The sequence below is a fragment of the Mastomys coucha genome, unplaced genomic scaffold (genome assembly GCF_008632895.1).
Source record: "Mastomys coucha isolate ucsf_1 unplaced genomic scaffold, UCSF_Mcou_1 pScaffold18, whole genome shotgun sequence".
Taxonomy (NCBI): domain Eukaryota; kingdom Metazoa; phylum Chordata; class Mammalia; order Rodentia; family Muridae; genus Mastomys; species Mastomys coucha.
In genome coordinates this window covers 95487061-95497961 of record NW_022196900.1, presented here as the reverse complement: position 1 = coordinate 95497961, position 10901 = coordinate 95487061, and the positions used below count along the sequence as shown (strand labels likewise).

The following is a 10901-nucleotide window of genomic DNA, read 5'->3' as shown; positions in this document are numbered from 1 at the left end:
GCTTAGCCCTGACTGTCCTGGAACTCTATAGAGCAGGCTAGCCTCACTCAAATTGGGAGATCTGGCTGCTTCTGGGATTAAAGGCATGCACCACCATGGTCCAGCTTCATCCTCTGATTCTTAGATAACAAATATCAGTAGCCCAGAGCAGGGCTTCAGAATGCCAAGCTCTACTCGTGTGCCTTTATTGCTACAATAAACTGCAGGGCATAATCTTTTTTCAAAATAATTGTATGTGTTTGTATGTCTGCTCATATGTCTTTGTGCACTCGTGCGTGCGTGTGTGTGTGTGTGTGTGTGTGTGTGTGTGTGTGTGTGTGTGTATAGGCCACAGGTCAACAGGTTTCCCTCCATCCATTTCTGTCTTGTCTTTTGAGACAGGGTCTCTAACCTGAATCTTGCCAGTTTGCCTAGTCTGACCCTCAGGTTCCAGCGATGTTCCTGTTCCTGCCTCCTCAGTGCTGGGATCGCAAGTCAGTGCCACTGAGCATGGCTTTTACATGAATGCTGGGGACTGACCGAAGTCAAGTCCTCAGTCTTATATGGCAAGCACTTTAGAGACTGCTATCTCCCAGTCACCAGGTTCTCATACACACACCTGCTCCTGTCTGCATAGAAGGATTTGATATGTATCTCAGGCTGGCCTCGAACTCACTAAGTAGTCCAAGCCAGCTTTGAACTTCCAATCATTCTACTTCATTTTAACTGCCATAGCCAACTCCTTTCCCAGGTTCTAGAGGCTGCCCACAGTCTTGGCTGCATGACTCCAATCTCTCCTCCTCCTCCTCCTCCTCCTTCTTCACACACACACACACACACACACACATATTGTTGCTGTCTTCAGACACACCCGAAGAGGGCATCAGATCTCATTACAGATGGTTGTGAGCCACCATGTGGTTGCTGGGAATTGAACTCAGGACCTCTGGAAGAGCAGTCAGTGCTCTTACCCACTGAGCCATCTCTCTAGTCCCAACCTCTGCTTCTTACTGGGTCTCCTTTCTCCCTCCTCCAGGGACCCTGGGACTTCAGCAGCCCATCCAGATGGTCTAGAACCACCTTCCCATCTCAAGATGCCTCACCTGGACACAGCTCCAAGGTCCTCTTGCCCCATGGACAGCAAAGTCAGGCACCCACAGAACTGAGGGACAATACCTCTGAGGGGCCCAGATTCTATCAAGCTTTGAACATTTATTTTCCCCCGGAGATGAGGCTCAGCCAACACTTTATATCTGGACTCTCTTCAGCTCACACCCTGTGCTGGGGCCCGTGGCCCTGCGTGCTGCCTCTTTCGGCATTCCTCTGAGTGACTGGCTTGCCTATGTCAGACTAGACGACAAGCTGACTCTCCTAATGTCCCATCCTAGCACCTGCCTTCAATGGGGTGCAGCGTAAGAGCTTAAAATCAGATATTTTATTTTTTTTTAATTTTTTGGCAGAGAGAATGTTACAGGACTTGGCATTCATTTGCTCTGGAGTCTCATGGACCCCTGGAGACACAAGTTGAGATGCCATTCTCAGTTCCTGCTGCCCATCTGTGTTGTTGGAGGAACATGGCACGGATGAGAATTCCTGGCTAGGGACATGTTTGTGTGGCAGAGCTGGCCATCCTCAGCAGCACACACATGACAGAACGTACACACGTGCACACATACAAATCAGTTCTTGCCTTAACTGGTGGGGGTTGAGGGGGAAGGGGTCTTCGGAGCTGGCAGACACTTGTGTTATGATGGGAGCTGCCTACGTGCCCAGAGACAGACGTGCATAGTCTCATCTTGGGAGTCACTGGGTTAACGAAGACAAAGGCACTCCTTTTTCTTTGAAGAAAAACTTGTGACTCGAAGGGGTTGCCACAGTGATTAATGGGTGGCAATTGTAATTAGCTGGTAATAATACTCCAAGGTCAAGGCTGCAGTGATTCAGGCTGCCACGTGCATGGGTGATTAATATTCAGGGGTAGGATCAGGCACAAGGCTCCTTCCTGTAGCCTTTGGAAAGGGTCATTTCATAGACTGTGGGAGCTGGGCTATTATTGGCCTGGGAGCAGAGCTTCTGTCTGAGGCAGAAGGGTGGGTCCTGAGTCCTAGGCTATCTTAGATATTTTGGAGTGGCTTTCCTGCCAGCTTACCAGATGGTCAATTCACTTGTAATTGAAGTGGCCCAGCCATTCATCCACTTTGAGACTCAGGCCAAGATCCTAAGCATTGGTCTAAGGCAGTGGTTTCCAACCTGTGGGTGGATCATCGGGAGATCAAACGATCCTCTCACAGGAGTTAGTTAAGATCACTGGAAAGCACAGATATTTACATTACGATGCATACCAGTAGCAAGATTACAGTTATGAAGTAGCGACAAAGATAACTTTATGATTGGGGGTTCCCACACCATGAGGAGCAGTATTCAAGGGCTGCAGCATTAGGAAGTCTGAGAACCACTGCGCTGGAGTCTTCCTCTCCCAGCCCAAATACAGGCCATCAGCTAAGACCAGAGCTGCTTCTCCTGAGAAGGGCACCGTTTCTTAGCTTGGTTTGAGCCCTTTGCCCCACCTGCTCTGTTGCTACCACCTGGCATGGGTGTGACCACTGTTCTCTGATCTTCTGCTACCCTGCCAGTCCCTCCTCTTTCATTCTGGCTTTACGCACTCTGTTGACCCCATGATAGCCAGAGAGATCCATTAAAACCTTCTGTCAGATCATTTTCCAGCTCAGCTTAAAACCCAGACAGCTCCCGATGTCTTTAGAATAAAACCAACACATCTGGCCAAGGCCCGCCATGGCATCTCCATTCCCAAGCCCCTCCAGACATCCTCCCTTGCATCCTCTAAGGCCTGTCTCTGCTACAGGCTAGATACAGGCTGACCTCAGAGCCTTCACACTTGCATGCTTGCTGTCTGAAAGTCCCTTGGCTAGTGTGCTGCTGGGCGGGCCCACGTCCACTCGTCAAGCTTCAACTTAAAACGTCAACTCCTTGGAAAGGACATTGGCTCCTCACTGAGGGCCGCCCAGCCTCAGCCATTCTGTTTTCCAACAGGCAGAGCTCTTGGCCTGCTCCTGGCCGTCTCTTCATGCCTGTGCTTAGTAGGTGCACTCACTGACAGACCACAGTCCTCCTGGCCTACTAGGTTCTCTGCTGTGTCCACAGCCCCACATGGTACAAAAGACCTACGTCATCTCTCCATGAGATATCTGTTTTCAGGAACTCCTGAAGCCAGGGGGGTGTGGGGAGCAGAGAGGCTAACTTGCTAAGATTCTCCCCCAAAACTCTTATTATGAGCCAGTCTCTGCCAGTGCTTAGAATACTCTCTCTGAGGTTCATGCTTAGCTCAGTCCTTCTCAGAGGTTACCTCCTTGGGGATGTCACCCCACCACCTCTGTTGTCTTGGCAGCAACAATTCCTACTGATCACCGTTTAGATGGGGCAGTTTTGGAGCTGGGGAGGTAGCTCAGTGGGTAGAGTGCTTGCCTAGCATACACAAAACCCTGGCACTGCATAAACCAAGCATGGTGGTGCATGTCTGCAGTCCCAGCACTTCGGAGGTAGAGGCAGGAGGATCATCCTGCTACCTTGTTTCAAACAAACCAATAAAAATCAATATGTAGGTAGTTTGGTTGCCTACTTTTTTACTATCTATCTCCCCTTCTAGAATACAAATTCCAAACCCACTGTGCATCCCTAACTGTCCGGCCCTGCTTGAAACAAAGAGAGGTTTGTAACCTGCATGGGAGGACTTTCTGGAGGAATGGGGAGGTGGCCCAGTGTTGGGAGAGACCCAAACTATGGAGGGTTAGTCTGGATGAATTTGTTGCTCCCTTCTGGCAGAAAAATCCTATGATTTGTGGCAAATGAGATGGTTTAGTAGATACAGGTGCTCACCGCCAGCATAACAATCTGAATTCGATCCTCAGAACACACATGGTGGAAGGAGGAACCGACTCCCACAAGTTGTTCCCTGCCCTTCATACAGGTGCCGCACTCCATCCCCACTAAATAAATGGAAAGAAAACCCAACCAACTAACCTATGATTCGTAACCACACTAATCCAGAAGTTTCAGCTCTCCACTACCAACTCGGCCACACTCTAAACTACACTGCTCTACCCTGCTTTCACAAACCCGCTCAGCTTCCCGAGGAGGCAGCCATGGCTGCTCACACCATCATGTCAAAGAGAACAGCACTGGAATGGTCACTTGTCCAGGACTCTTAGCAACTTGGTAGAGAAGTGGCCCATGCTCTTGAAACCCAACTGTGATGTGTGTGTCTGTGTGTGCAGGTACACCAGGATGGCCTCAGGGTCTTGGGCATGCTAGGCAAGTGCTCTATGACAGCCTCAAGAATGCTTTAAATCTGGCACTGCTGAGCTGTGACAGGAGGATGCTGTGAGTCCAGCCAGCACTAGACGCATGAACGCCACAAAGGCACTTAGCATTGCCCTGTTTTGTCTTGTTTAAAGGTGAAGTCTTCCGGATAGCCCAGGCTGGTCTCACATTCTCGGTCCCCACCCACCTCAACCCCTGAACGCATGTTGAGTGCTGGATTACACTCCTGCAGTGCCGGGCTGTCCCTAAAATTACTCTCCATGATGACATGCTCATCTTGCCACTTGTAAGATGGTTCTGTGAAGACCGAGGTGCAAATGCGTATTCTCTCATACGTCATGGCAACAGCTGCCCTCTGAGCTGGGGCTGGGAGCAAGGCTGGGAGCTGCCTGCTGTTCTGCAAGCGCTGCGTCCTTTAAACCTCTTCCTCACAGTATCTGGGGGCAGCCCTCACAGGCCACACTGATGTACCTGTTGGCCTGCCCATTGCACTGCTAACTCCCTGTTCGCCAGCATCCCTGATTGTGAATTTCCAGGGACATTTCTTATTTATCCCCGTTCTTACTCTAATGAGAAATCAATGAAAGAGAAGCCACATTATACTTCAGCCCCATTTGTGGATTGCCTGTGGTCAGGGCAGAGGGCACAGAGATCTACTTCAGAGGCTGCCTCCAGTGCTGTCTCCTCAGGCAATGCCAGCCACGTGGCTGCACACAAGCCTATTTCACTCAGGCCTGGAGTCCGCACAGCAGGTTGGAGTGGGTTGTGGGTGACGCTTCGGGATTAGAACCCACCACCCGGCTTCCAGTTATGTGGCGGCAGACAGGTTATCATATCCACTGTGCCGTATTGTCCTCTCTTGTAACATGGGGACAGTCATTGCGTCTGTCTCCTAAGAGAGTACTTGGAAGGGAAGCCCTGAGCTGGGAGCCAGGCATCCAGCAGGCACTGGGCGAGTTCTACTCTAGGAACTGTGCCCAGAGCCCAGAGCCAGGCCAGTGCTCACAGCAGCAGTTCAGAGCTTATTTGCTGGATGCTGCAAAATTAATCATCAATAGCATCAATATCAAGGACACGGGCAGGGAACTCAGCAATTGGGTCACAGGAGGGACATTTCTGCCAGACTAGCCTCATTCCACAGAGCTCTGATGATTAGGGGTGCAATCCCTCCAGGAAGACTTCCCAGGAGGTAGAGTCGAGTGTAAAGCACGCACTGCTTTGGCTCATGTGCATGCACGTGCCTGGGACCCTGGCTTTGTATTGATCGGCAGGGGATCCATAAGAGTCACAAAGTGCATAGGGCAAAACTTGGGGTTCAGCTGCCCTGGCTCTGATTAAGAGTTCACACAGAAGTTCATGCTGCCTTCGATGGGACTTTGAAATACAACCCCAGCCTGCCGGTTTTACTTCTGTGGCCTTGTTTTCTTCCCTGTAAGTGGGGATAACAACACTCACTCACACACACACACACACACACACACACACACACACACACACACACACACACACACACACATCACTATGAGGTTACATACTACGCAATAACTCACAATCTATATAAAGGGCCCAAAGAGCAGCCTGAATGACTTCTAAGGATTACTGAGAGCAAATAAACAAGTCTCACCTGTGATAGCGACAATTTGATTTTGCACTGATATTTGTGTGGGGGCAGATACAGGAGCACACGTATGAGGTCAGAGGTCGGCCTAGGCTGTCTTCCTCAGTGGTCCTCTCACTGGACCTAAAGCTCATTGGCTCAGCTAGGCTGGCTGCCAGACTTATAGAGGATTGCTGCTTGGCTTCCATGGGAGCTGGGGATCTGAACTCAGCCTCACGTTTGTACAGTGTACTGGCTGGTTTTGTGTGTCAACTTGACACAGGCTGGAGTTATCACTGAGAAGGGAGCTTCAGCTGGGGAAGTGCCTCCATGAGGTCCAGCTGTGGGGCATTTTCTCAATTAGTGATCAAGGGGGTAGGGCCCCTTGTGGGTGGTGCCATCCCTGGGCTGGAAGTCTTGGGTTCTATAAGAGAGCAGGCTGAGCAAGTCAGAGAAGCAAGCCAGTAAGAAACATCCCTCCATGGCCTCTGCATCAGCTCCTGCTTCCTGACCAGCTTGAGTTCCAGTCCTGACTTCCTCTGGTTATGAACAGCAATGTGGAAGTAAACTGAATAAACCCTTTCCTCCCAACTTGCTTCTTGGTCATGATGTTTGTGCAGGAACAGAAACCCTGACTAAGACAAACAGTAAGCACTTGGCTGACTGAGCTATCTCTCCAGCTCTGAAGACACTGTTCATTGTCCCATGAGATGGGCTATTGATGTACAATGTGTGGAGGATAGGGAGGCTGCCTGACATCCCACAGCAGGGAGGATGCCCTTCCACAGAGGATCCTCTGCCCCAGACCTCCACAGAGCCAGCTGTGTGAGAGCTGCCAGCTCAGGGTGATTTACATGTACTGCACGGCTGGTTTTTACAGTTGTGTGGGCAAATTGTTCGTGGGTTGCCACAGCATAAAGGAAATGATTGGCAGCCCATCCAGTTGCCAATATGGGATTGCTTTGAAACTACCATCCCCAGACTGTCAATAATGGTCAATCTTCCAAGAAGTTCTGAGAAATGTGGCCTTCCATGGTGACTTCCTGGGCCCATTGCATGGGTGCTCATCCTGCCCAACACAGGAAGCAATCCAGCCTCCCTGCTGGGCAACCCCAGCCAGCCTCTCTCTGGTGGAAAAGGATGCTCAAAAGGACTGCCCAACTTGGATTTAGGTTTGTTTTCTGAAGAAAGACTATCTGCCTATCATTCTGAGCCTTCCTCTGTTCTCTCTCTTTCTTCCCATTCACCATCTATCCATCTATTAATCAATCATCCACCCACCATCCATCTATGCATCATTCATACATCATCTATCCATCCATCTATCCATCCACCTACCCTTCCATCCACCCACCCATCCATCTACCATCCCATCCATCCATCCATCCATCCACCATCCATCCATCCACCTATCCACCCATCCACCTATCCGTCCACCCATCCATCCACCAATCTATCCACCAATCCATCCACCAATCTATCCACCAATCCATCCACCCATCCACCCATATATACATACATATGTAATATTCTGCCTACCTACCGGCTTTCATTCCTCCATCTATCTACTCAGTCACCCACCCACCCACCCATCCATCCATCTATCCATCCATCCACCCACCTTAGTAAGGGTGCTTGGTAAGTGGTGGGTTTTCTTAATACCAACACAAAAGGCAGTACTGGTTGAGACACTACAGCCAAAAAAAAGTTAAAGTCTCCTAAGAGAGAAGGAAGTAATTTTAAACCCACACAATGATCCTGTAAGAGCCTGCGTCAAGGTTGCTCACAGCATGGTGGTATACGTTGGTGCCCACATGTGCTCGTGATGGTCTGAGGTTTACTGGTGAAATGAGGAGTAGTTACACAGCTTCCTGGTGAGAAAGGGAACTGAGGCAGATGAAGGAGCAAGGCCAAGTCAGGTCCTTCTACCCCATGGAGAGGCAACAGGAGAAAGCTGTGGCCCAAGAGGCCGGAGACCTGGTGTTGGCTCTGAGCTGTGCTTCTCCAAGAAGGCCCCCTTCCCTTTCTTGGCTTTGGTCTTTTCTGGTGAAATGAAATAATCGAAATCGACCTGGATGGGTGAGTCTCAGGTCTGCAAACTGAGGCAAGTGTCTGAAGTGCTTCACTGGGGGCAGGGGAGTCAGGTGGCTGTGTGAACCCCTAGATCCATGCTTGGTACAGAGTGTGCACCCAACACGAGTTGTCTCCCTTGTTGCTGAGATTATACTGTCAGCTCTGGGGTAAATACACACATCGAAAGCAAGTTGGGAACTTCGTCCTAATGCCTGTGTGTTACGTGGGGGACCTTTAAAAGTAGATTAAGCCAGAAGAAATTAAGGCTGACACAGCTAGAGTGGGTCCCAGCCCCATCCTGCTTTCTCTCTCTCTCTTTCCTGCCCTCTCTCACTCTTATGTTTTCTGCCTCAGGACACTTCAACACAAAGGCTCTTGCCAGGCACAGGTCCCTTGATATTGGACCTGGTCCTTCAGAACTTCAAGAAATTGATCTTTGTTCTCTGTGAGTTACCTGGTCTCAGGCTTTCTGGCATAGCACAACACAGTTTAAGAGAAGGACCCAGAGCTGGGGAATTCACTCACTGGGTAAAATGTTCACTGTGCAAGCATGACATCCTAAGTTTGAATCCCCTGAACACAAGTAAAGCTGGACGCTAAGGTGAAATGGGGGGTGGGGAGGAGAATCTCTGGAAGCTGGTAGGCTGGCTAGCCTGGTGAATGACACAGGAAGTAACAAAGGGTTCCTGTCCCAAACAAGATGAAAGTTGACGATACCTGAGGTGGTCATCTGACCTTCACATGTACACACAATATATGAATGCCCTGTAGCATGCCCCTCCCACAACTGACAATATATGCATACCATGTAGTATGCCCCTCCCACAACTGAAAAAATAAATAAAGGACTAACAATATCCTGGAGTAGTTTTCCGGGATCAAAGACCATTATTGATGACATTGTGAGCCTGCTGAGGTCAAGACTCCAAATTTCCAGCAAAGCTCTGGGATGGGGATGCTGGTGGTGGTGGTGCTGATGCTGGCGGCGCTGCTAGTCTGTAGTCACACTAGGAGGAACAGGCTTGGAGATCTTTTCTAGCAACACAGAATACACTTTTCTTTCTTTCTTTTTCTTTTTTTGTTTTGGTTTTTCGAGACAGGGTTTCTCTGTGTAGCCCTGGCTGTCTTGGAACTCACTCTGTAGACCAGGCTGGCCTCAAACTCAGAAATCCGCCTGCCTCTGCCTCCCAAGTGCTGGGTTTAAAGGCATGTGCCACCACTGCCCGGCCAGAATACACTTTTCTTGCAAGCAGCATTGTTCATGACGGGTAACCCACAGGCTCTGTCATCCTGTTGGGTAGTGACCACACCACACAAGCCCTTCTTAGTGAGCACACACAAACAGGCAGACTTCACAGCCCATGTGTGACCTGAGGAAGACCTGGCCCCCTGATATTCAAGGGTCTCCAAACATCACCTTGTATAAAAGGGTCACCAAAAAAGCACCAATGCGCTTTCTCAGGTGTTTGTGGTTTGTTTTGTTTTGTTGTTGTTTTTGGCTGTGTCTCAAATAGCCCAGGATGGCCTTGACTCCAGATCCAAAGGGGACTGCCTCCCAAATTCTATGAATTAAAGGCATGTGCCACCTTGCCCGGCGCTAATCATCTAGCCTGGGATTTCTTCATCAAGTGTTCCCCCTTTTTTACTAGTTAATAGAATAAGCACCCGAGGTTTAGGGACTAAAAGCTCGGAATTCATATTAAGGAATAGGCATTACCTATGAGTTGGCAGAAGGCGGTGGACAGCAGCTATGGGGCAGCAGGTGCCATCTGAGGCAGCTAGGGCAGCTTAGCGGGTTGAACAGCATGTTCCCCGCTGCCCCCCCCCCCCCGTTTAGATGTATCTACTTCCTTTATGTCAGAAAAAACACTTTTTCAGATATCAAATTAAAACTTTCAAGATGAGGTTATCCTGATGAGATGACCTTCCAAGAGATTCACAGAGCGGAGGTGAGGGAGAAGGCAAGATCCTTAGGAAGGCCAGAAAGGGATTACAACCCAGGCCAAGGTGCTCTGAGAACATGCAGAAACATAAGAGACACGAAGGATCCCGTGAGAGCCTCCAGAGGGAGCACCATCCTGCTGTCTGCATTTCAGACTCTGGGCTTCACAGAGAACACAGAGAAGTGGGGAGGCTAACAGGAGCCCCAGGAAACTGACATGGGCAGAATGGGGCCCTGCCACTCACAGAGTAACATTGGCAGATGACATGTCCCTGAGCTGCCTCCCTCCATAAAAAAAAAAAAAAAAAAAAAAAAAAAAAAATCAGCAGATCTAACTCCTGAACTCATTCATCAGGACTTTGCTAAGTGCCTGGTCCTAAGCTTGACCTCCTGGAAGCCTTCCCAGGAGTTGGGAGGTATTTACCAAGGAGTCACATGAGAAAGTACAAAGCTACTTTTGTGGTCCACATTGGGAGGCCCAGTGACTTCCCTAGTGTGTGACAGTTCAACTTCTCTGTCAGTCTGACTAGGTTTGCAATCAGTGAGGCTGTTTCGGGCAAGCTGTAACTGAGGAGGGAAGAGCAACCCTGACGGAGCAGTCGCACCTCAAGGCCTGGGGACCAAGTCTGCATAAAGGGAGAGAGAAGAAGCCAGCTAGAGCTGAGTGAACATCTTCCCCTGCTTCCTGACTGCAGGTGACATGTGACCTTGCTCCTCGCACTACAGCCAGAAAAACTTTTGGTCACCATGCTGTCCCCTCCAGGATAGATCTCACCTTGAAACCATAAGCCAGCGTAGTTAGGTCTCAAACCCAGGGCAAATGGCTAAGGTGCCTATTTAGCAGATCAAAGCAGAGCTTCCTGCCAGGTTCTCCCTGCACTTCACTTCTCCGTGCCTACCTGTTATGGGGTATGGCTGGCACAGCCCATCTTCTACCCTAAACTTTCCCAGCCCAGGGTGGACTGCCCTTCC

The 10901-nt window shown here is 49.8% G+C and overlaps 1 protein-coding gene across 11 annotated transcripts in view; it reads right to left on the bottom strand.

Annotated features, from left to right (window-relative positions):
* Tmco4 (transmembrane and coiled-coil domains 4) overlaps nt 1-10901 on the bottom strand; it is an 83022-nt gene that overhangs the window by 46883 nt on the left and 25238 nt on the right. The gene's annotated exons all lie outside the window — the stretch shown is intronic.